Below are 25,777 nucleotides of genomic sequence, written 5' to 3'. Positions count from 1 at the left end.
CCATTTTGGGAGAATCTTTGTGCTATTATATCATTGTGTCTAGGAATTTATATCCATCCTTCTCCACAATGATGTCTGTTTTGGAAATGTAAATATTGGTGGCCAATTTCAAATAAAGTTTTGTAACTTAGGTCTAATTGTTGCATAAAAATGTATACAGTAGCTATCAATTGGAAAGCATCAAACTCACTGTTAATAAGGAACTAAGCTACATTCCATTAGGATCTGGGTTTTATCAAATTAAGCAAAAAAAGACGTTTGATCAAATCTGGAAACCTTACATTGACCATCTTGAGTAGTGTGACATTTCCCAACAGACATACTGATGTTTGAATTTGATTTGTGTATTGAAATGGGATGCTACTGTGTGTTTGTGTTTTCATGGACAGGTGTGTTCATGGACAGGTGTGTTCATGGACAGGTGTGTTCATGGACTGGTGTTTTCATGGACAGGTGTGTTCATGGACTGGTGTTTTCATGGACTGGTGTTTTCATGGACAGGTGTGTTCATGGACTGGTGTTTTCATGGACTGGTGTTTTCATGGACAGGTGTGTTCATGGACTGGTGTTTTCATGGACTGGTGTTTTCATGGACAGGTGTGTTCATGTCATGGTGTTTTCATGGACAGGTGTGTTCATGTCATGGTGTTTTCATGGACAGGTGTGTTCATGTCACGGTGTGTTCATGTCATGGTGTTTTCATGGACAGGTGTGTTCATGTCATGGTGTTTTCATGGACAGGTGTGTTCATGTCACGGTGTGTTCATGTCATGGTGCGCTCATGTCACGGTGTGCTGATGTCACGGTGTGCTCATGGACAGGTGTGTTCATGTCATGGTGTGTTCATGTCACGGTGTGTTCATGTCATGGTGTGTTCATGGACAGGTGTGTTCATGTCGCGGTGTGCTGATGTCACGGTGTGTTCATGGTGTAATGGTTGGGTTGCTTTTGTGTTGTTTCTGTTTGTTTGAGCCTATAAAATTGCCCTTTAAGTTAAGCAAAAATGTTACATTTTTCATTTGTGCACCCTATCCTTTGACATTGTTGTATGAGGAAACCATTTGAACAGACAACCATTGAAATACATCTATCCCATTTTACAACTGAAAACCAACAGGAACATTTCCCAGACATTCAAGATCATTTCTACTCTTTTTGATAGTTTTATCAAAATGATTTACTATAAGAAGAACTTCCTTAAAAGTCCCTGTTTCTTGTAAGGGCTTTTGACAGCTCTCTAAAGGCCAACAGATTTACAGAATTCCTGTCAGATTAAGGTTTAATGAGGTCAAAAGGCCGTTCACATACACAAGAGAAACAGCATTAAATGTTTCTAAAACATTTACATTAACTACATTTTTCTAAAACATACTTGACTAACTATATGGGCAAAAGGCCATTTAAAAAAAGTGTATACTGTAGCATGATTTCCCCAGAAAAAACAATGGTATCTATAGGGGTGAGGGAAACCACTATACATGTCATGGGAACAACTTGGCACCCTTAACATTCTTTCGTTCCCACTCTATGGGATAAAAGGTCACCTGTCAGCCAATGAAGGTGTTGACGCAGGTCAGACGAGGACAGGTGATACTGTCTGTCTGGACCACTCCCACCTAAAGGTATATTACAGCAGTCCGTCAGGTCACTGCACAATTAACCTCTGTTGACAAAACAAGCGGCAAAGTTCACACGCACAGATATAGAACCTTCTCCTCTCCCTTATAACTATTCCCCAGGTCGTTGCTATAAATGAGAATGTGTTCTCAGTCAACTTACCTGGTAAAATAAGGGTTAAATTAAAAAATACATAACACACGTACCAAGTTCAGAAATGACATCCTGCTCTCTAGTGATATGTTTTGACAAGCAGGGACTTTTAGAACCTTCTCCAGTTTAGGAATAATGACCTTAAAGGGGAAGGGATTAGACCCCTCAGGTCCTTTATAGTGTCTGTCTGGTGGGAATACCACTTTGCCTTTAAAGATAAGTGCTTCATAGATGTATAGGACAAAAAAAGACAGGCTACATATAGTAGAATGGGAGATGAGTGACTGGCAGACGTAGCTGTGAGTGCTAACTGGCTGTGAGTGCTAACAGGCTACATATAGTAGAATGGAGATGAGTGACTGGCAGGCGTAGCTGTGAGTGCTAACAGGCTACATATAGTAGAATGGGAGATGAGTGACTGGCAGGTGTAGCTGTGAGTGCTAACAGGCTACATATAGTAGAATGGGAGATGAGTGACTGGCAGGCGTAGCTGTGAGTGCTAACAGGCTACATATAGTAGAATGGGAGATGAGTGACTGGCAGGCGTAGCTGTGAGTGCTAACAGGCTACATATAGTAGAATGGGAGATGAGTGACTGGCAGGCGTAGCTGTGAGTGCTAACAGGCTACATATAGTAGAATGGGAGATGAGTGACTGGCAGACGTAGCTGTGAGTGCTAACAGGCTACATATAGTAGAATGGAGATGAGTGACTGGCAGACGTAGCTGTGAGTGCTAACAGGCTACATATAGTAGAATGGGAGATGAGTGACTGGCAGGCGTAGCTGTGAGTGCTAACAGGCTACATATAGTAGAATGGGAGATGAGTGACTGGCAGGCGTAGCTGTGAGTGCTAACAGGCTACATATAGTAGAATGGGAGATGAGTGACTGGCAGACGTAGCTGTGAGTGCTAACAGGCTACATATAGTAGAATGGAGATGAGTGACTGGCAGACGTAGCTGTGAATGCTAACTGTAATAAAATCATTGTCAGAGGCAGCTGAAGCTCGGCTATCCAACCACACATCGAGACACACACACACACCTACTAAACCCAACCCAATCCGTAAACCCCCCATGTTGGTGGGTTCCACAGGGTTCAGCGTTTGCGGGACTTGGCTTTTATTTGCGGCCAATTTATTTTTGGACCAGTCACCCTATGGGTCTGTCAGTGGGGATCAACCTCATGGCCGTCCAATCTCTGTCCGCCTGACTGGCTCCATTCAACCGGCCAACACAGTCATTAAGGCCAGACCTTACAACCCCAGGCCTGCCTGCCTGCCTGCCCGCCCGCCCAGTCCGGTGCAGCCCAGTCAGCAAATACACCCCCTTGACAGAAGAGAGAAAGAGAAATACAGAGAGAGCGAGGGGGTTAGAGGGGTGAGAGAGAGAGAGAGGAGAGCGAGAGAGATATAAACTAGCACAGCTTTTCAACAGCTGATCAACCCCTCGCCCCCGTTTCCGGAAGAGATTTTGTGGGACTTGCTCTGTCTGATTGGAGCTGCTGATATGAGTGGCACTAGCAAAAAGCAGAGCTCTAGAACAGAGCAGAGCACTACAATAGAGCAGAGCACTAGAGCAGAGAATTAGAGCAGAGCACTAGAACAGAGCAGAGCAATAGATCAGTGTAGAGCACAAGAACAGAGCACTAGAGCAGAGCACTAGAACAGAGCAGAGCACTAGAACAGAGCAAAGCACTAGAACAGAACAGAGCAGAGCACTAGAAAAATGCAGAGCACTAGAAAAGAGCAGAGCAGAGCACTAGAACAGTGCACTAGAAAAGAGCAGAGCACTAGAACAGTGCACTAGAACAGAGCACTAGATCAGTGTAGAGCACAAGAACAGAGCACTAGAGCAGAGCACTAGAAAAGAGCAGAGCACTAGAACAGAGCAGAGCACTAGATCAGTGTAGAGCACAAGAGCAGAGAACTAGAAAAGAGCAGAGCACTAGAACAGAGCAGAGCACTAGAACAGAGCAGAGCACTAGAGCGGAGCACTAAAGCAGAGCAGAGCACTAGAACAGAGCAGTAGGTTGGCGCACTTTAACAAAGCAGAGCGCTAGAACAGAGCAGAGCAGAGCAGAGCAGAGCACTAGAACAGAGCAGTAGAGTGGAGCACTAGAACAGAGTACCAGAACTAGAACAGAGGAACTGAGCAGAGCACAAGAACAGAGAAGAGCACCGGAGCAGAGCAGAGCAAAAGAACAGAGCAGAGCACTTGAGCAAAGCACTAGAACAGAGCACTATTACAGAGCAGATCACTAGAACAGAGCAGAGCAGAAGAACAAAGCACAGCCCTAGAACAGAGCACTAGAGCAGAGCACTAGAACAGAGCTCTAGAACAAAAGCACAGCCCTAGAACAGAGCAAAGCACTACAACAGAGCCACAACATCGCTGGTGAAACACTAACAGAAACAGTAGTACTGAAATAAATTGAAAATGTGCATTCTTTTGGAAGACATTATAGTGAAATACAGTGGCAAGAAAAAGTATGTGAACCCTTTGGAAAACCCACAGGATTTCTGCATAAGTTGGTCATAACATTTGATCTGATCTTCATCTAAGTCACAACAATAGACAAACACAGTCTGCTTAAACTAATAACACACAAACAATTATATGTTTTCTTGTCTTTATTGAACACACTGTGTAAACATTCACAGTGCAGGGTGGGAAAGGTATGTGAACCCTTGGATTTAATAACTGATTGACCCTCCTTTGGCAGCAATAACCTCAACCAAATGTTTTCTGTAGTTGCGGATCAGACCTGCACAACGGTCAGGAGGAATTTTGGACCATTCCTCGTTACAAAACTGTTTCAGTTCAGCAATATTCCTGGGATGTCTGGTGTGAACCGCTCTCTTGAGGTCATGGCACAGCATCTCAATTGGGTTGAGGTCAGGCACTGACTGGGCCACTCCAGAAGGCGTATTTTCTTCTGTTGAAGCCATTCTGTTGTTGATTTACTCCCGTGTTTTGGGTCGTTGTCCTGTTACAGGCCCTGAGGCAGCAAAGCAGCCCCAAACCATGATGCTCCCTCCACCATACTTTACAGTGAGGTTTTGATGTTGGTGTGATGTGCCTTTTTTCTCCACACATAGTGTTGTGTGTTCCTTCCAAACAACTCAACTGTAGTTTCATCTGTCCACAGAATATTTTGCCAGTAGCGCTGTGGAACATCCAGATGCTCCTTAGTGAACTTCAGACGTGCGGCAATGTTTTTTATGGACAGCAGTGGCTTCTTCCGTGGTGTCCTCCCATGAACACCATTCTTGTTTAGTGTTTTACGTATCGTAGACTCGTCAACAGAGATGTTAGCATGTTCCAGAGATTTCTGTAAGTCTTTAGCTGACACTCTAGGATTCTTCTTAACCTCATTGAGCATTCTGTGCTGTGCTCTTGCAGTCATCTTTGCAGGATGGCCACTCCTAGGAAGACTAGCAACAGTGCTGAACTTTCTCTATTTATAGACAATTTGTCTTACCGTGGACTGATCAACATCAAGGCTTTTAGAGATACTTTTGTAAACCTTTCCAGCTTTATGCAAGTCAACAATTCTTAATCTTAGGTCTTCTGAGATATATTTTGTTCAAGGCATGGTTGACATCAGGCAATGCTTCTTGTGAATAGCAAACTCAAATGTTGTGAGTGTTTTTATAGAGCATGGCAGCTCTAACCAACATCTCCAATCTCGTCTCATTGAATGTACTCCAGGTTAGCTGACACCTGACTCCAATTAGCTGTTGGAAAAGTCATTAGCCTAGGGGTTCATATACTTTTTCCAACCTACACTGTGTATATTTAAATTGTGTATTCAATACAGACAAGAAAAAATACAATCATTTGTGTGTTATTTTTTATTTCATTTTTTTATTTTACCTTTATTTAACCAGGTAGGCCAGTTGAGAACAAGTTCTCATTTACAACTGCGACCTGGCCAAGATAAAGCAAAGCAGTGCGAAAAAAAACAACAGCATTACACATAGGATAAACAAAAGTACAGTTAATAACACAATAGAAAAATCTATATACAGTGTGTGCAAATGGAGTAAGGAGGTAAGGCAATAAATAGGCCAATAGTAGCGAAGTAATTACAATTTAGCAAATAAACACTGAAGTGATAGATGTGCAGATTATGATGTGCAAGTAGAAATACTGGTGTGCAAAAGAGCAAAAAAGTTAATAAAAACAATATGGGGATGAGGTAGGTAGTTGGGTGGGTTATTTACAGATGGGCTGTGTACAGCTGCAGCGATCGGTAAGCTACTCAGATAGCTGATGTTTAAAGTTAGTGAGGGAGATATACGTCTCCAACTTCAGCGATTATTAGTTTAAGCAGACTGTGTTTATCTGTTGTTTTGACTTAGCTGAAGATCAGATCTAATTAAATGTGTGAAAGACACTGCTGCTCCCTTGTGGTATGTCCACCACACATGCCTGGAATGTGCAGGGTATATTAACTTAACTGGTAATAATAGTTTGTTGTTGACCCAGCTGCCGAGGCATGGCTGGGCCTGGGTGGGCCCGGGCCCACCCAATGGGGAGCCAGGCCCACCTTGCTCTCTACTTGTCAGTGTTTCAAACAGGACATTATTTGTATTTTTTAACTAAACATGCATACACTATCAGGTAGAATTTATAGCAAGCAGTGCACTGGATTGATATTCAGATGAACTGGAATGACATTCACTCTCATGGGATGGGTGGCCAAAACTAACAACCTGAAAGCCACTCCTCCAATAAGCCACCAATATGACTGCATTGACACATATGTCACTGTGCTTCTATGGCTACAGTTGAAGTCGAAAGTTTACAAATACCTTAGCCAAATACATTTCAACTCAGTTTTTCACAATTCCTGACATTTAATCCTAGTAAAAATTCCCTGTCTTAAATCAGTTAGGATCACCACTTTATTTTAAGAATGTGAAATGTCAGAATAATAGTAGAGAGAATGATTTATTTCAGTTTAAATTTCTTTCATCACATTCCCAGTGGGTCAGAAGTTTACATACACTCAATTAGTATTTGGTAGCATTGCCTTCAAATTGTTTAACTTGGGTCAAACGTTTTGGGTAGCCTTGCACAAGTTTCCCATAAAAAGTTGGGTGAATTTTGGCCCATTCCTCCTGACAGAGCTGGTGCAACTGAGTCAGGTTTTTAGGCCTCCTTGCTCACACACACTTTTTAAGTTCTGCCCACACATTTTCTATAGGATTGAGGTCAGGACTTTGTGATGGCCACTCCAATACCTTGACTTTATTGTCCTTAAGTCATTTTGCCACAACTTTGGAAGTATGCTTGGGGTCATTGTCAATTTGGAAGACCCATTTGCGACCAAGCTTTAACTTCCTGACTGATGTCTTGAGATGTTGCTTCAATATATCCACATAATTTTCCTGCCTCATGATGCCATCTATTTTGTGAAGTGCACCAGTCCCTCCTGCAGCAAAGCACCCCCACAACATGATGCTGTCAGAGGACATTTCTCCAAAAGGTACGATCTTTGTCCCCATGTGCAGTTGCAAACCGTAGTCTGGCTTTTTTATGACGATTTTGGAGCAGTGGCTTCTTCCTTGCTGAGCGGCCTTTCAGGTTATGTCGATATAGGACTCGTTTTACTGTGGATATAGATACTTTTATACCTGTTTCCTCCAGAATCTTCACAAGGTCCTTTGCTGTTGTTCTGGGATTGATTTGCACTTTTCGCACCAAGGTACGTTCATCTCTAGGAGACAGAATGCGTCTCCTTCCTGAGCGTTATGATGGCTGCATGATTACATAGTGTTTATACTTGCGTACTATTGTTTGTACAGATGAACGTGGTACCTTCAGTCGTTTGGAAATTGCTCCCAAGGATGAACCAGATTTGTGGAGGTCTACAATTTTTTCTCTGAGGTCTTGGCTGATTTCTTTTGATTTTCCCATGATGTCAAGCAGAGGCACTGGGTTTGAAGGTAGTCCTTGAAATACATCCATAGGTACACCTCCAATTGACTCAAATGATGTCAATTAGCCTATCAGAAGCTTCTAAAGCCATGACATAATTTTCTGGAATTTCCCAATCTGTTTAAGACACATTCAACTTAGTGCATGTAAACTTCTGACCCACTGGAATTGTGATACAGTGAATTATAAGTGAAATAATCTGTCTGTAAACAATTTTGGACAAATGACTTGTGTCATGCACAAAGTAGATGTCCTAACTGACTTGCCAAAACTATTGTTTGTTAACAAGAAATGTGTGGAGTGGTTGAAAAACGAGTTTTAATGACTCCAACCTAAGTGTATGTAAACTTCCGACTTTGCCTTTATCACGGTCAACACACCTATATATTAGCTTAAATTCTCTAAAACTATGTTTATGGTAGAGAAATAAGCATTAAGTTATCTGGCAACGGCTCTGGTGGACATTCCTGCAGTCAGCATGCCAAACTTGAGACATCTGTGGCATTGTGTTGTGTTGTGTTGACTTTTCTTATCCCCAGCACAAGATGCACCTGTGTAATGATCATGCTGTTTAATCAGCTTTTTTTTATTATTTTTTTTATTTCACCTTTATTTAACCAGGTAGGCAAGTTGAGAACAAGTTCTCATATACAATTGCAACCTGGCCAAGATAAAGAAAACCAGTTTGACACATACAACAACACAGAGTTACACATGGAGTAAAACAAACATACAGTCAATAATACAGTAGAAAAATAAGTCTATATACAATGTGAGCAAATGAGGTGAGATGAGGGAGGTAAAGGCAAAAAAGGCCATGGTGGCAAAGTAAAAACAATATAGCAAGTAAAACACTGTGTCACGTCTGATTTGGACTGGCGGATAGGCGGAATCAAATGCAGGAGACAGAGGTGCTGGAGGTGAGTGTCTTTTAATAAAAAACGGACAAACGCCGAAAAGCACAGGGCGCTATACAAAGTGCGCCTGGGAGAAACACCTTCCCATAAAACACAAAATATACTTCAAAGGCAAGGAGCGCAGCCCGGTAAATCCTTCCCGTATAATTGACGCTAACACAACGTGGACAATAAACAATCCCGCACAAAATCCCAACTGAAAACACACATTAAATAAGTCCCCACTAATGACATACACAAAACAGGTGCGGAACAGACAGACAAAACTAAACGACACAGAAACAACGATCGGTGGCAGCTAATAGGCATGCGACGACGACCGCCGAGCGCCGCCCGACCGAGGAGGGGCGCCACTCTCGTTGGAACCTGTGACACACTGGAATGGTAGATCTGTAGTGGAAGAAAGTGCAAAGTAGAAATAGAAATAATGGGGTGCAAAGGAGCAAAATAAATAAATAAATAAATACAGTAGGGGAAGAGGTAGTTGTTTGGGCTAAATTATAGATGGGCTATGTACAGGTGCAGTGATCTGTGAGCTGCTCTGACAGCTGGTGCTTAAAGCTAGTGAGGGAGATAAGTGTTTCCAGTTTCAGAAATTTTTGTAGTTTGTTCCAGTCATTGGCAGCAGAGAACTGGAAGGAGGAATTGGCTTTGAAGGTGACCAGAGAGATATACCTGCTGGAGCGCGTGCTACAGGTGGGTGCTGCTATGGTGACCAGTGAGCTGAGATAAGGGGAGGCTTTACCTAGCAGGGTCTTGTAGATGACCTGGAGCCAGTGGGTTTGGCGACGAGTATGAAGCGAGGGCCAGCAAAACGAGAGCGTACAGGTCGCAGTGGTGGGTAGTATATGGAGCTTTGGTGACAAAACGGATGGCACTGTGATAGACTGCATCCAGTTTGTTGAGTAGGGTATTGGAGGCTATTTTGTAAATGACATCGCCGAAGTCGAGGATCGGTAGGATGGTCAGTTTTACGAGGGTATGTTTGGCAGCATGAGTGAAGGATGCTTTGTTGCGAAACAGGAAGCCAATTCTAGATTTAACTTTGGATTGGAGATGTTTGATGTGAGTCTGGAAGGAGAGTTTACAGTCTAACCAGACACCTAGGTATTTGTAGTTGTCCACATTTTCTAAGTCAGAACCGTCCAGAGTAGTGATGCTGGACGGGCGGGCAGGTGCATGCAACGATCGGTTGAAGAGCATGCATTTAGTTTTACTTGTATTTAAGAGCAGTTGGAGGCCACGGAAGGAGAGTTGTATGGCATTGAAGCTCGTCTGGAGGGTAGTTAACACAGTGTCCAAAGAAGGGCCAGAAGTATACAGAATGGTGTCGTCTGCGTAGAGGTGGATCAGAGACTCACCAGCAGCAAGAGCGACATCATTGATGTATACAGAGAAGAGAGTCGGCTCGAGAATTGAACCCTGTGGCACCCCCATAGAGACTGCCAGAGGTCCGGACAACAGGCCCTCCGATTTGACACATTGAACTCTATCAGAGAAGTAGTTGGTGAACCAGGTGAGGCAATCATTTGAGAAACCAAGGCTATTGAGTCTGCCGATGAGGATGTGGTGATTGACAGAGTCGAAAGCCTTGGCCAGGTCAATGAATACGGCAGCACAGTATTGTTCCTTATCAATGGTGGTTACGATATCGTTTAGGACCTTGAGCATGGCTGAGGTGCACCCATGACCAGCACTGAAACCAGATTGCATAGCGGAGAAGGTATGGTGGGATTCGAAATGATCGGTAATCTGTTTGTTGACTTGGCTTTCGAAGACCTTAGAAAGGCAGGGTAGGATAGATTTAGGTCTGTAGCAGTTTGGGTCAAGAGTGTCCCCCCCTTTGAAGAGGGGGATGACCGCAGCTGCTTTCCAATCTTTGGGAATCTCAGACGATACGAAAGAGAGGTTGAACAGGCTAGTAACATTTTCGGCAGATAATTTTAGAAAGAAAGGGTCCAGATTGTCTAGCCCAAATTATTTGTAGGGGTCCAGATTTGACAGCTCTTTCAGAACATCAGCTGACTGGATTTGGGAGAAGGAGAACTGGGAAGGCTTGGGCGAGTAGCTGTGGGGGGTGCAGTGCTGTTGACTGCGGTAGAGGTAGCCAGGTGGAAAGCACAGCCAGCTGTAGAAAAATGCTTATTGAAATTCTCAATTATAGTGGATTTATCGGTGGTGACAGAGTTTCCTATCCTCAGTGCAGTGGGCAGCTGGGAGGAGGTGTTCTTATTCTCCATGGACTTTACAGTGTCCCAGAACTTTTTGAGTTTGTTTTGCAGGAAGCAAATTTCTGCTTGAAAAAGCTAGCCTTGGCTTTCCTAACTGCCTGTGTATATTGGTTTCTAACTTCCCTAAAAAGTTGCATATCACGGGGGCTGTTTGATGCTAATGCAGAACGCCACAGGATGTTTTTGTGTTGGTTAAGGGCAGTTAGGTCTGGAGAGAACCAAGGGCTGTATCTGTTCCTGGTTCTAAATTACTTGAATGTGGCATGCTTACTTAAGATGGTGAGGAAGGCATTTTTTTTAAAGAACCTTCTTGATATGCCACACCTGTCAGGTGGATGTATTATCTTTGCAAAGGAGAAATTCTCACTAACATGTATGGAAACACATTTTTGTACATCATTTGAGAGAAATAAGCTTTTTGTGTGTAGGGAACATTTCTGGGATCTTTTATTTCAGCTCATGAAACAACACTTTACATGTTGCTTTTAAAAACATTTTCAGTATAATAACTGACCTCCTCATAGCCTAATGATATAACCTAATATCTGGCCTACTCATAGCCTAATGATATAACCTAATATCTGGCCTACTCATAGCCTAATGATATAACCTAATATCTGGCCTACTCATAGCCTAATGATATAACCTAATATCTGGCCTACTCATAGCCTAATGATATAACCTAATATCTGGCCTACTCATAGCCTAATGATATAACCTAATATCTGGCCTACTCATAGCCTAATGATATAACCTAATATCTGGCCTACTCATAGCCTAATGATATAACCTAATATCTGGCCTACTCATAGCCTAATGATATAACCTAATATCTGGCCTACTCATAGCCTAATGATATAACCTAATATCTGGCCTACTCATAGCCTAATGATATAACCTAATATCTGGCCTACTCATAGCCTAATGATATAACCTAATATCTGGCCTACTCATAGCCTAATGATATAACCTAATATCTGGCCTACTCATAGCCTAATGATATAACCTAATATCTGGTCTACTCATAGCCTAATGATATAACCTAATATCTGGCCTACTCATAGCCTAATGATATAACCTAATATCTGGCCTACTCATAGCCTAATGATATAACCTAATATCTGGCCTACTCATAGCCTAATGATATAACCTAATATCTGGCCTACTCATAGCCTAATGATATAACCTAATATCTGGCCTACTCATAGCCTAATGATATAACCTAATATCTGGCCTACTCATAGCCTAATGATATAACCTAATATCTGGCCTACTCATAGCCTAATGATATAACCTAATATCTGGCCTACTCATAGCCTAATGATATAACCTAATAATTATTCTGGTTAGTGCCAGTTTGCACTGTTCTGTGAAGGGAGTAGTACACAGCGTTGTACGAGATCTTCAGTTTCTTGGAAATTTCTCGCATGGAATAGCCTTAATTTCTCAGAAGAAGAATAGACTGACAAGTTTCAGAAGAAAGTCATTTTTTTCTGGCCATTTTGAACCTGTAATGGAACCCACAAATGCTGATGCTCCAGATACTCAACTAGTCTAAAGAAGGCCTGTTTTATTGCTTCTTTAATCAGAACAACAGTTTTCAGCTGTGCTAACATAATTGCAAAAGGGTTTTCTAATGCTCAAGTAGCCTTTTAAAATGATAAACTTGGATTAAATAACACAATGTGCCATTGGAACACAGGAGTGATGGTTGCTGATAATGGGCCTCTGTAGATATTCCATAAAAAATCAGCCGTTTCCAGCTACAACAGTTATTTACAACATTAACATTGTCTACACTGTATTTCTGATCAATTTGATGTTCTTTTAATGGACAAAAAAATTGCTTTTCTTTCAAAAACAAGGACATTTATATGTGACGCCAAACTTTTGAACGGTAGTGTATGCTTGAGTAAGATTGTCTTTTTAGCATTCATAGCAGTAGTTATGAACCTTACTACAGGGATTGGATGTAAACAGCAGAACATAGAGGTTGTGGTAGCAGCTACAGAGAAGTATTTGGGTGTAGAGATTTGATGTCAGAAGAGTTAAAGGGTTTGTTGAGTGGTGGTGCCCCGTCCTTTCAGGTTGTTGGCCTGAGGTAGGACTAGATAGGTTTAAATAGTGGAGTAGGGTGGTGGGTTTTTAATGAGTGGAGGGCAGTGGAGGCTGCAGAGGGGTTGGACGGCTCATAATAATGGCTGGAATAGAGTCAATGGAATGGTATCATATACATCAACTATGTGGTTTCCATGTGGTTGATACCATTCCACCGACTCCATTCCAGACATTATTTGGAGCCGTCCTCCCCTCAGCAGCCTCCACTGGTGCAGGGTTAGATGGCAGTGTATTTGTTGACTTATTTTACTTTTTTCAAGCAAAGTACAAGGGAGTTATACTCCAGTCTAGTAGGTGGCGGTAATGCAACATGTATTGGATGCCAATCACCCTTAAACCTCATCAAAGAAGAAGGTCTGCTAAGCAAGCGTTCCCGGAAGTCTCGCGATGTTGCTCCTCTGAGTTTAGATACTCTGTGCTAGCATGGATAACTGTAGCAAAGATGATCTGCTAGGGATAGACGTTTTAAAGGATTTAAGTGAGATTTAGAAGTCGTTGAACCATGGCCACAGACACTACTACAGAGAATGGGCCGAGTTCGAGCCAAGAAGCGCAAACAAACGTCAACGCTACAACTGAATACTGCGCAAAGATGCAGGGATGGATGTGGCAGTACTACTGGGGCCATGTAAATTGGCAAAGCTGTATGACTCTGACTACGTTTCATTTTTCTCCATGCAATTTCCCCGTAGCTGCAAACTATCATGCGCCGACTGGAACTCCGTGGCCCGCAGGACAACCACCTTTAGATGTACGATATGTGTACAACTCTCTGGGAATGGGGTATCCATTCCCTGCGCCCCTGACTACGGGTGCTCAGACCGGGCAGCAGGTGACAGCTGGGACACCGCCTCATGATACAAGGCCGGTGCAACAACAGAACAGAAACGCACCCTGAACAGGTACACTAATTACATCAAGTCAATGATTACAAAAATGACGATAACTGTAGAAAGGCTAAAACTCATGTTTGGTTTTGTACTAGGCCTACTTTGTCAAATAGCTACAGGGAATCCATAGCATGTAAACAAAGACAACACCTTTCCTCTGTTTGTTCATGACAATATTTAATGGCTTGCACAGGTTCACATGAATAGCCTCTTGAGCAAGCAGCTGGCTGACCGTGATGGGTACCCACTCATGCATACATCTGCTGAGGCCTGGATCTGAATAGTACACATTTGTTTTACCTCAGTTCTTGAACCCTCCAGACTTAAGGCAAATCACGTAGACATTGACTTGGCTGAACAAAGTGAATTGGATTGATCAGGGGTTTAAAGTAGACCTGCTCACTATCTCTGGAAGTTACTTGAACTTTATCTAAAGCAGGGCAGATTATAGTACTGTTGTACCTGGGTACATTCCCTGACATTGTCTTCTCCCCTCCACAGATTCCTGGCTGAGACGGTGGACTTGTTTATTCTATTTTGTGTCAAGGCAACCATCATTCTGTGGATCATGCACCTTAGTGGCATGAAGTGAGTCAATCAGACTAACCTTTTATCATTTCCTTGGCCTTGAATGAGAAAGAAATATGAGAAAATACCATGTTAATGAACATTAATTTTCATTATCATAGTAGGCCATAATTATTAGATTCTATTATAGCCCACCCTTCTATTCTCCCCCACAGGGACATCACTAAGTTCATCACCCACTTCATAGTTGAGGAGATAGATGAGAACACTTCTATGGAGGACCTGCAGAAGATGATGGCTGTAGCTCTGGTCTACAGGGTGCTGGTCTGTTTCTATGAGGTACAGTAGCTCTGGTCTGTTTCTATGAGGTACAGTAGCTCTGGTCTGTTTCTATGAGGTACAGTAGCTCTGGTCTGTTTCTATGAGGTACAGTAGCTCTGGTCTACAGGGTGCTGGTCTGTTTCTATGAGGTACAGTAGCTCTGGTCTGTTTCTATGAGGTACAGTAGCTCTGGTCTGTTTCTATGAGGTACAGTAGCTCTGGTCTGTTTCTATGAGGTACGGTAGCTCTGGTCTGTTTCTATGAGGTACAGTAGCTCTGGTCTGTTTCTATGAGGTACAGTAGCTCTGGTCTGTTTCTATGAGTTACAGTAGCTCTGGTCTACAGGGTGCTGGTCTGTTTCTATGAGGTACAGTAGCTCTGGTCTGTTTCTATGAGGTACAGTAGCTCTGGTCTGTTTCTATGAGGTACAGTAGCTCTGGTCTGTTTCTATGAGGTACAGTAGCTCTGGTCTGTTTCTATGAGGTACAGTAGCTCTGGTCTGTTTCTATGAGGTACAGTAGCTCTGGTCTACATGGTGCTGGTCTGTTTCTATGAGGTACAGTAGCTCTGGTCTACATGGTGCTGGTCTGTTTCTATGAGGTACAGTAGCATCTCAGAGTCAGAGTGCTGATCTAGGATCAGTTATGCCTAAATCATAATGAATTAGAGGAGGGACCTGGTCCTAGATCAGCACTCCTACAGTACTCTGAGACACTTTGTGAATACAGGCACAGGTTGCTGGTCTGTTTCAGTGAGCTTAATATGGGTTATATTGGTTACCCATAAAGTTACTAAGCATTGAAAATAAGTGACAACCTAAAGCCCTGTATTAACAATGGAAAACACCTGAATCCCCTCCTTCCTACCACAGATGATGTGTGAATTGCATCAACATGGATCTCTCTGAAGAATCTTTCACTTAATGTGTTATATTACCACTGTCACTCTGACCCACCTCTCTGTTCTCGTCCTCTCAGATCATCTGGATGTGGGGTCTGGGCGGTGCCACCCTGGGGAAGATCCTCCTGGGTCTTCAAGTCGTGACATGCGACAGCTCAGTCCTGGTCCGACCCAACCGGTCCTGGTGGTACCGGCATCTAACACCCTATCTGCGTAAGTCACTGACGGCATGTGCCACATCTTGGTTGGCATTGAAAACAGATATGAATATGACTGGTTTGTTTGGCCTACAGACATCTGGTACTACTACTACATTTCCATATGGAAGAGTGTGACCATGAATACCTGGACCCTGAGCCTTGAATATGAAAGGCTCACTGGACCCTGAGCCTTGAATATGAAAGGCTCACTGGACCCTGAGCCTTGAATATGAAAGGCTCACTGGACCCTGAGCCTTGAATATGAAAGGCTCACTGGACCCTGAGCCTTGAATATGAAAGGCTCACTGGACCCTGAGCCTTGAATATGAAAGGCTCACTGGACCCTGAGCCTTGAATATGAAAGGCTCACTGGACCCTGAGCCTTGAATATGAAAGGCTCACTGGACCCTGAGTATTGTGAGTTCATAAGGTACTACTTAAATGTGAAGCCTACCTCTGAGATGGAGAAAGATTTCTTTGAAAGTGGGTTTTAATGCCGATTTACATTTGAGTAATTTAGCAGACGTTCTTATGCTGATCGACTCAGGCTGTAAGTGCATACATTTATTTTGATACTTTTTCGTACTAGTCCCCTGTGGCAGTGCCATGCTCTACCAACTGAGCCAGTTGGACATTTCTACCCTTGTTTTGTTAGCAGTTCATTTTCTGGTACTGTTTCCACTGATATTAACCTGGTATTACATGTTTAGGTTATTGCTATGTGATTAGTATTATTTATTATCATGTCTTGTTAAAGTAACATCCAGCCTTTTCTCTCCCAGTTCCACGGTGCGGGCGGTGAATAAGAACTTCTCCATCGTTTCCCTGTTCCCCATCTTCACCAGCCTCTTCTTTCAACACAACAGGACTATGCCATCGTAGCTGGACCCATCGTGGTGCAGCTCAGAGGGGTCAGATGACTGATAACCTGAACATTAATGTCGTGTTGAGCAGGACACACCAACACTTTGCAACGGAAAATGAAAACGTGTTCTGTTAAGTTTGAGTAATTGTTTTCTCTCTATTGAACAAAACCCAAACCTTGGGCTTCTAGAACTGAACAGAAGGCCTGTAAAGCAGATCTAGGCCTGCAGACCTGAGAGAGATCTGCCCGTGGAGACATACGGCTCAGACTGAAATCCACTCAGGACAGGAGGAGCCTGATAGAACGTGATATGGAAGTGTTATGGGGAGGCCTCAGAACAGCATGGCTGTGGTTCTCTTCATTCACAAAGTATTGTTCCTGAACTTTTTCCTATTTACTGCTTAGCCAGACAAGCAGAATGAATCTGAAATATCTTAAAGGAATGTTAGGTAATTTCTTAGTTTATTTATTGTTCATTTGCAGCGGTTGACTCTCAGCTACTCCTATATGGATAAGGGATGTTTCAGGTCAGGTTGAAGGGTGAAATGTGACGGGCTTGTTTGCATATTGGCCATTCCGCATATTCTAAATTAAACTGAACTGAAAACTATTACTTGGATCTTTAATGTGCTGTACTCTCTGTCTGGCTGGCTGGCTGTGTATCAGGCTGTCTTGTCTAGCTGGCTGCCTGTGTATCAGGCTGTCTGTCTGTCTTGTCTGGCTGGCTGTGTATGAGGCTGTCTCTGTCTGTCTTGTCTAGCTGGCTGGCTGTGTATCTGTCTGTCTTGTCTAGCTGGCTGGCTGTGTATCAGGCTGTCTTGTCTGTCTGTCTTGTCTAGCTGTCTGTCTGTCTTGTCTAGCTGGCTGGCTGTGTATTAGCCTGTTTGTCTTGTCTAGCTGGCTGTGTGTCAGGCTGGCTGTGTGTCTGTGTCTTGTCTTGCTGGCTGGCTGTGTATCAGGCTGTCTGTCTTGTCTAGCTGGCTGTGTGTCTTGCTGGCTGGCTGTGTATCAGGCTGTCTGTCTGTCTTGTCTAGCTGGCTGGCTGTGTATCAAGCTGTCTGTCTGTCTTGTCTAGCTGGCTGTGTGTCTTGCTGGCTGGCTGTGTATCAGGCTGTCTGTCTGTCTTGTCTAGCTGGCTGCTGTGTATCAAGCTGTGTCTGTCTTGTCTTGCTGGCTGTTTGTCTTGCTGGCTGGCTGTGTATCAGGCTGTCTGTCTGTCTTGTCTAGCTTGCTGTGTGTCAGGCTGGCTGTGTATCAGGCTGTTTGTCTGTCTATCTGTCTGGCTGGCTGGCTGTCTGTCTGTCTGGCTGGCTGGCTGTGTATCAAGCTGTCTGTCTGTCTCTGTCTGTCTATCTGGCTGGCTGGGCCACATATTCAGCAGCAGGTTTGCATTATACTGTCCAGTCCTTTCTTCAGCAGAACCAGACTGAGGCAGTTCTCATTCTGACTCACAGATCAGATCCTGAATGTTATACAATATGTCTACCCTCCTCCTCCTCCTCGCCGATGAGAGGTCTGCTGGATGTGTCTGTGTGGACTAGTGTGTGTATAAGGTGTTAGTGTGTAAGAAGGCACTCCTCTGGTCTTGTCTGGATTCCAATCACTCAGGGGATTCAAGTGACCGACCAATCCTGTGTCAGGTCAAGGCTAGCCTTCAGTGGCGTAAATGACCACTGAAGTTAGTTTATAATGTCATGTTTCACACTATACAATGTGTAGAGTTATACTGTTGATTTAGAGTATATCTGGTGGTTTGATGTTACAAATAGGGGTTTTACATTTCAGTCTCTCAGTATTGAACATTTTTCTGTCCTAGTCAGTGAATTTTGATTAGGCCCTTTTTGTCTTTTGTCGGCTCATTGCTTTAAGCTAAATATGAAGTGAAGTTATGTACTCCCCATCTATAGGACGGAGCAGTTCTATATGGGGGACTATGAGGTCCTATCGTGTTTGCTTCATAGACTCTTTACATGTAAAATATGCTATAGAAAATGATTTTAATACCTCAAAAGCAATGTCACGTCTCAAGCTTGTCTATCTCTCAGACAGCATGCTCACACTATACAGGTTGTATTACAGCATATGAATACAGGCCCAGGATATCTATTATAATGTAGCACAGTTATCATGGATCTTTTCATTTGTGGCTTATCGTGTCTCTGTTCATGTCATGTTTCACCAGCACCACCAGCACTGTAGTGAAAGACGCCCACAACAGAACCATATTCAGTCAACATTCTGATTTGAAGTAGTTACCATGTTTAGCCACCGGGGGGCGCTAGATAGTAGAGCACGAACCAGAGCAAAATATAGACTTCATCAAATCACATTTATTTATAAAGCCTTTTTTACATCAGCAGTTGTCACAAAGTGTTTATACAGATACCCAGCCTAAAACCCCAAACAGCAAGCAATGCAGATTTACAAGCACGGTGGTTTGCAAAAACTCCCTAGAAAAGGCAGGAACCTAGGAAGAAACCTAGAGAGGAACCAGGCTATGAGGGCTGGCCAGTCCTCTTCTGGCTGTGTCGGGTGGAGATTCATGCAAGGCTTTTTCCTCCTCTCCTCCTCCTCTTCCCCTTCTCTCTCCTCCTCTTCCCCTTCTCTCTCCTCCTCTTCCTCTTCTCCCTCCTCTTCCTCTTCTCCCCCCCTCTCCTCCTCCCACAGTAGTGTCCCTGTAGGCCAGCCTATCCGGGGAAATTCCTCCTAATAGAACCCAGTTGGATGGAATGAATGAAAGAAGAAGCAGCCTCTAGTTCTACCGAGGACAACAATGCCTTTCCATGGTCTCATTTCATTAATGACTGCTTGAACGCAGTGCCACAGACCCACGCACATTCTCAGAATACAGTCACACTCAGTCACACACACATGCTCAGAGCGCATGCTCTGCTTCATACACTTTAGTCAGTCATCAAATTCCTCTGCTCCCCTGACTTACTCTGATTTCTCTCTGGGAGAAAGGAAAAGGGCATTTCTTCCATGACACGCCCCCATCTCCCTCTCACCCCGCTGCCCCACACCCCACACCCCGCTGCCCCACACCCCGCTGCCCCACGCCCCGCTGCCCCACACCCCGCTGCCCCACGACCCGCTGCCCCACGCCCCGCTGCCCCACGCCCCGCTGCCCCACGCCCCGCTGCCCCACGCCCCGCTGCCCCACACCCCACGCCCCGCTGCCCCACGCCCCGCTGCCCCACGCCCCAATGCCCCACGCCCCGCTGCCCCACGCCCCGCTGCCCCACGCCCCGCTGCCCCACGCCCTGCTGCCCCATGCCCCATCCCCCGCTGCTCCACGCCCCGCCGCCCCACGCCTATTCATAAGTGTCTGATGTTTGACTTGATGTGATTGAGCTGCACACATCAGGTTGAGCTAGTCTGGAGTGAAGTGGGACTGTACAGCTCTCTCTCCCTGTCTCGCTCGCACGCGCTGTCTCCCCCTGTCTCGCTCGCTCGCACGCGCTCTCTCTCCCTGTCTCGCTCGCTCGCACGCGCTCTCTCTCCCTGTTTCGCTCGCTCGCACGCGCTCTCTCTCCCTGTCTCGCTCGCGCTCTCTCTCCCTGTCTCGCTGGCGCTCTCTCTCCCTGTCTCGCTCGCTGGCGCTCTCTCTCCCTGTCTCGCTCGCTGGCGCTCTCTCTCCCTGTCTCGCTCGCTGGCGCTCTCTCTCCCTGTCTCGCTCGCTGGCGCTCTCTCTCCCTGTCTCGCTCGCTGGCGCTCTCTCTCCCTGTCTCGCTCGCTGGCGCTCTCTCTCCCTGTCTCGCTCGCTGGCGCTCTCTCTCCCTGTCTCGCTCGCTGGCGCTCTCTCTCCCTGTCTCGCTCGCGCTCTCTCTCCCTGTCTCGCTCGCGCTCTCTCTCCCTGTCTCGCTCGCGCTCTCTCTCCCTGTCTCGCTCGCTCGCGCTCTCTCTCCCTGTCTCGCTCGCTGGCGCTCTCTCTCCCTGTCTCGCTCGCTGGCGCTCTCTCTCCCTGTCTCGCTCGCTGGCGCTCTCTCTCCCTGTCTCGCTCGCTGGCGCTCTCTCTCCCTGTCTCGCTCGCTGGCGCTCTCTCTCCCTGTCTCGCTCGCGCTCTCTCTCCCTGTCTCGCTCGCGCTCTCTCTCCCTGTCTCGCTCGCTCGCGCTCTCTCTCCCTGTCTCGCTCGCTCGCGCTCTCTCTCCCTGTCTCGCTCGCTCGCGCTCTCTCTCCCTGTCTCGCTCGCTCGCGCGCTCTCTCCCTCCCTGTCTCGCTCGCGCGCGCTCTCCCTCCCTGTCTCGCTCGCTCGCGCTCTCCCTCCCTGTCTCGCTCGCTCGCGCTCTCCCTCCCTGTCTCGCTCGCTCGCGCTCTCCCTGTCTCGCTCGCTCGCGCTCTCCCTCCCTGTCTCGCTCGCTCGCGCTCTCCCTCCCTGTCTCGCTCGCACGCGCTCTCTCCCTCCCTGTCTCGCTCGCACGCGCTCTCTCCCTCCCTGTCTCGCTCGCTCGCACGCTCTCTCCCTCCCTGTCTCGCTCGCTCGCACGCTCTCTCTCCCTCCCTGTCTCGCTCGCTCGCACGCTCTCTCTCCCTCCCTGTCTCGCTCGCTCGCACGCTCTCTCTCCCTCCCTGTCTCGCTCGCTCGCACGCTCTCTCTCCCTCCCTGTCTCGCTCGCTCGCACGCTCTCTCTCCCTCCCTGTCTCGCTCGCACGCTCTCTCTCCCTCCCTGTCTCGCTCGCTCGCACGCTCTCTCTCCCTCCCTGTCTCGCTCGCTCGCACGCTCTCTCTCCCTCCCTGTCTCGCTCGCACGCTCTCTCTCCCTCCCTGTCTCGCTCGCTCGCACGCTCTCTCTCCCTCCCTGTCTCGCTCGCACGCTCTCTCTCCCTCCCTGGCACGCTCACTCGCACGCTCTCCCTCCCTGGCTCGCTCTTTCTCTCTCTCTCTCTCCCTCCCTGGCTCGCTCTCTCGCTCTTTCTCTCTCTCTCCCTCCCTGGCTCTCTCGCTCGCACGCTCTCTCGCTCTCTCTCCCTCCCTGGCTCGCTCGCTCGCACGCTCTCTCTCTCTCTCCCTCCCTGGCTCGCTCGCTCGCTCTCTCTCCCTCCCTCCCTGGCTCGCTCGCACGCCTTCTCTCTCTCTCCCTCCCTGGCTCGCACGCTCTCTCTCTCTCTCCCTCCCTGGCTCGCACGCTCTCTCTCTCCCTCCCTGGCTCGCACGCTCTCTCTCTCCCTCCCTGGCTCGCTCGCTCTCTCTCCCTCCCTCCCTGGCTCGCTCGCTCGCACGCTCTCTCTCTCCCTGTCTCGCTCGTGCACTCACTCGCTCGCTCTTTCTCTCTCTCCCTCGCTGTCCATGTCTCGTTCGCTCTGTCTGTCCTCAAACAAATGCTTGCATTGTGATATGTCCTTCAGTGCAGTTCTATTCAGACTTACTAGAACAGCAGACTGACTAAGCTGAACAACTCAGCTCTTTTCTCTGGGACTGAAGTATAATGAAAGACTTTTCCCCAGCTGACAAGGAGACAACACTGTGACAAGGACAGTATCGCACCATCGTTTTGTGTTTGTGTGTGTGTGTGTGTGTGTGTGTGTGTGTGTGTGTGTGTCTGCGTGCCTGTGTGTGTGTGTGTCTGCGTGCCTGTGTGTGTGTGTGTGTCTGCGTGCCTGTGTGTGTGTGTGTGTGTGTGTCTGCGTGCCTGTGTGTGTGTGCATGACGCTAAGCTAGTGTTTTTGTCTTGCAAAATGTGTTTTTCTACATTGCATTTCTTTGACAGCTTCAATTATACTTTCAAAAGTGTCCCCTATTTGCCAGACAAGCAGGAGTCAACGTTATATAACAATACAGTCGCTAAACAACTGTATCTTTAGGCTGTAGTTAAAAGAAGCCACTTGGACGCAACTTTAGTTTCTTGCAACTGATTTTCTTCTTGATTGAAACTCCCCCCACCCACTCCCCCCCCCCTCCCCCCGCAACTAAGAACCAACTCAGCTGCAACTTTTCAACTTTATGTAACTAGTTGCAAGCAACAGCGAATCAAAATGAATGCTTTTGTCACATGAACCATTCAAAGTCTCGGAACTCCTACACAGTTGTCATGTCATCAACACCCAGTGGGAACCGTGATCAAAGTGGAGAGGAGCCAAGTTTGGACACACCTGCTCATTTCAGGGTTTTTGGGTTCCATGATTCCATATGTGTTATTTCATCATTTTTATGTCTTCACTATTATTCTACAATGTAAGAATAAAGAAAAGCTCTTGAATGAGTAGGTGTGTCCAAACGTTTGACTGGTACTGTACATGCTTTGGCAGTCATTTATATGTCATTTAAGTGAACCCAGACCTCTGAATTTGTTCAACATGAACTGCACTAGCTAGCTCACGTTAGATTCATTCGTTGCTAGCTTGGTAAATTGTACGGGCTGTGTTTTGTCTATATCCATGCTGTAACAATAAACAAATAAAACCACCACGGAATTTTTTTTTTACCCTTTATTTAACGAGGCAAGTCAGTTAAGAACAAATTCTTATTTACAATGACGGCCTACCGGGGAACAGTGGGTTAACTGCCCAACGCTCTAACCACTAGGCTACCTGCCGTCCCTACACTCTAACCACCAGGCTACCTGCCGTCCCTACACTCTAACCACTAGGCTACCTGCCGTCCCTACACTCTAACCACTAGGCTACCTGCCGTCCCTACGCTCTAACCACTAGGCTACCTGCCGTCCCTACGCTCTAACCACTAGGCTACCTGCCGTCCCTACACTCTAACCACTAGGCTACCTGCCGTCCCTACACTCTAACCACTAGGCTACCTGCCGTCCCTACGCTCTAACCACTAGGCTACCTGCCGTCCCTACACTCTAACCACCAGGCTACCTGCCGTCCCTACGCTCTAACCACTAGGCTACCTGCCGTCCCTACACTCTAACCACTAGGCTACCTGCCGTCCCTACACTCTAACCACTAGGCTACCTGCCCCCCCTACACTCTAACCACTAGGCTACCTGCCGTCCCTACGCTCTAACCACTAGGCTACCTGCCGTCCCTACGCTCTAACCACTAGGCTACCTGCCGTCCCTACACTCTAACCACTAGGCTACCTGCCGTCCCTACACTCTAACCACTAGGCTACCTGCCGTCCCTACACTCTAACCACTAGGCTACCTGCCGTCCATACGCTCTAACCACTAGGCTACCTGCCGTCCCTACACTCTAACCACTAGGCTACCTGCCGTCCATACACTCTAACCACTAGTCTACCTGCCGTCCCTACACTCTAACCACTAGGCTACCTGCCGCCCCTACACTCTAACCACTAGGCTACCTGCCTCCCCTACACTCTAACCACTAGGCTACCTGCCATCTCTACACTCTAACCACTAGGCTACCTGCCGTCCCTACACTCTAACCACTAGGCTACCTGCCGTCCCTACACTCTAACCACTAGGCTACCTGCCGTCCCTACACTCTAACCACTAGGCTACCTGCCGTCCCTACACTCTAACCACTAGGCTACCTGCCGTCCCTACCATCTAACCACTAGGCTACCTGCCGTCCCTACACTCTAACCACTAGGCTACCTGCCGTCCCTACACTCTAACCACTAGGCTACCTGCCGTCCCTACACTCTAACCACTAGGCTACCTGCCTTCCCTACACTCTAACCACTAGGCTACCTGCCGCCCCTACACTCTAACCACTAGGCTACCTGCCGTCCCTACACTCTAACCACTAGGCTACCTGCCGTCCCTACACTCTAACCACTAGGCTACCTGCCCCCCCTACACTCTAACCACTAGGCTACCTGCCGCCCCTACGCTCTAACCACTAGGCTACCTGCCGTCCCTACGCTCTAACCACTAGGCTACCTGCCGTCCCTACGCTCTAACCACTAGGCTACCTGCCGTCCCTACACTCTAACCACTAGGCTACCTGCCGTCCCTACGCTCTAACCACTAGGCTACCTGCCGTCCCTACGCTCTAACCACTAGGCTACCTGCCCCCCCTACACTCTAACCACTAGGCTACCTGCCGTCCCTACACTCTAACCACTAGGCTACCTGCCGTCCCTACGCTCTAACCACTAGGCTACCTGCCGTCCCTACACTCTAACCACTAGGCTACCTGCCCCCCCTACACTCTAACCACTAGGCTACCTGCCGTCCCTACACTCTAACCACTAGGCTACCTGCCGTCCATACGCTCTAACCACTAGGCTACCTGCCGTCCCTACACTCTAACCACTAGGCTACCTGCCGTCCCTCCACTCTAACCACTAGGCTACCTGCCGTCCCTACACTCTAACCACTAGGCTACCTGCCCCCCCTACACTCTAACCACTAGGCTACCTGCCGTCCCTACGCTCTAACCACTAGGCTACCTGCCGTCCCTACGCTCTAACCACTAGGCTACCTGCCGTCCCTACACTCTAACCACTAGGCTACCTGCCGTCCCTACACTCTAACCACTAGGCTACCTGCCGTCCCTACGCTCTAACCACTAGGCTACCTGCCGTCCCTACACTCTAACCACTAGGCTACCTGCCCCCCCTACACTCTAACCACTAGGCTACCTGCCGTCCCTACACTCTAACCACTAGGCTACCTGCCGTCCATACGCTCTAACCACTAGGCTACCTGCCGTCCCTACACTCTAACCACTAGGCTACCTGCCGTCCCTCCACTCTAACCACTAGGCTACCTGCCGTCCCTACACTCTAACCACTAGGCTACCTGCCCCCCCTACGCTCTAACCACTAGGCTACCTGCCGTCCCTACACTCTAACCACTAGGCTACCTGCCGTCCCTCCACTCTAACCACTAGGCTACCTGCCGTCCCTACACTCTAACCACTAGACTACCTGCCGTCCCTACGCTCTAACCACTAGACTACCTGCCGTCCCTACACTCTAACCACTAGGCTACCTGCCCCCCCTACGCTCTAACCACTAGGCTACCTGCCGTCCCTACACTCTAACCACTAGACTACCTGCCGTCCCTACACTCTAACCACTAGGCTACCTGCCGTCCCTACGCTCTAACCACTAGACTACCTGCCGTCCCTACACTCTAACCACTAGGCTACCTGCCCCCCCTACGCTCTAACCACTAGGCTACCTGCCGTCCCTACACTCTAACCACTAGACTA

General features: G+C 47.0%; 1 pseudogene; it reads left to right on the top strand.

Annotated features, from left to right (window-relative positions):
* Positions 1–14,074: 14,074 nt before the first annotated feature.
* On the top strand, positions 14,075–17,299 carry LOC115175406 (protein FAM8A1-like; annotated as a pseudogene).
* Positions 17,300–25,777: the final 8,478 nt, after the last annotated feature.

Source organism: Salmo trutta, chromosome 36 (assembly GCF_901001165.1).
Source record: "Salmo trutta chromosome 36, fSalTru1.1, whole genome shotgun sequence".
Lineage (NCBI taxonomy): Eukaryota > Metazoa > Chordata > Actinopteri > Salmoniformes > Salmonidae > Salmo > Salmo trutta.
This window is presented reverse-complemented; position numbering and strand designations above follow the sequence as displayed.